Source organism: Calidris pugnax, unplaced genomic scaffold (assembly GCF_001431845.1).
Source record: "Calidris pugnax isolate Ruff unplaced genomic scaffold, ASM143184v1 scaffold21, whole genome shotgun sequence".
Taxonomy (NCBI): Eukaryota; Metazoa; Chordata; class Aves; order Charadriiformes; family Scolopacidae; genus Calidris; species Calidris pugnax.
The window spans coordinates 1,835,028-1,835,330 of record NW_015090770.1 but is presented as its reverse complement, the minus strand read 5'-3'; the positions used below and the strand labels follow the sequence as shown (position 1 = coordinate 1,835,330).

At 74.3% G+C, this 303-nt stretch overlaps 1 protein-coding gene across 1 annotated transcript in view; it reads right to left on the bottom strand.

The window, feature by feature from the left end:
- PARP14 (poly(ADP-ribose) polymerase family member 14) overlaps positions 1–303 on the bottom strand; it is a 22,431-nt gene that overhangs the window by 21,348 nt on the left and 780 nt on the right. The gene's annotated exons all lie outside the window — the stretch shown is intronic.

Here is a 303-nt window from a genome sequence, read left to right as displayed (position 1 = left end):
CCCGGCTCCTGGAAGGGGAAGGAGAGGAGAGTGGTCACCCACGGGCCCCGCTCGCCCACCCCTCTCCTCCCTCGCCGCCCCTTCCCCTCCCGCCTCACCTGCGCGGGGTCGCCGTCGGCGGGCACCTCGGTGACCAGCAGCGACAGCCGCCCTCGGGGCCCCCATTCCAGCTCATGGACCCGCCGCTCCAGCACCCGCTGCCTCACTGCCAACACCACAGGCACCGGGGGTGAGGGGAGGGCGGCGGCGGCGGCGGCCACCACCCCCCCTTCACCGCCTAACCACAAGCCGGCCATTAACCTC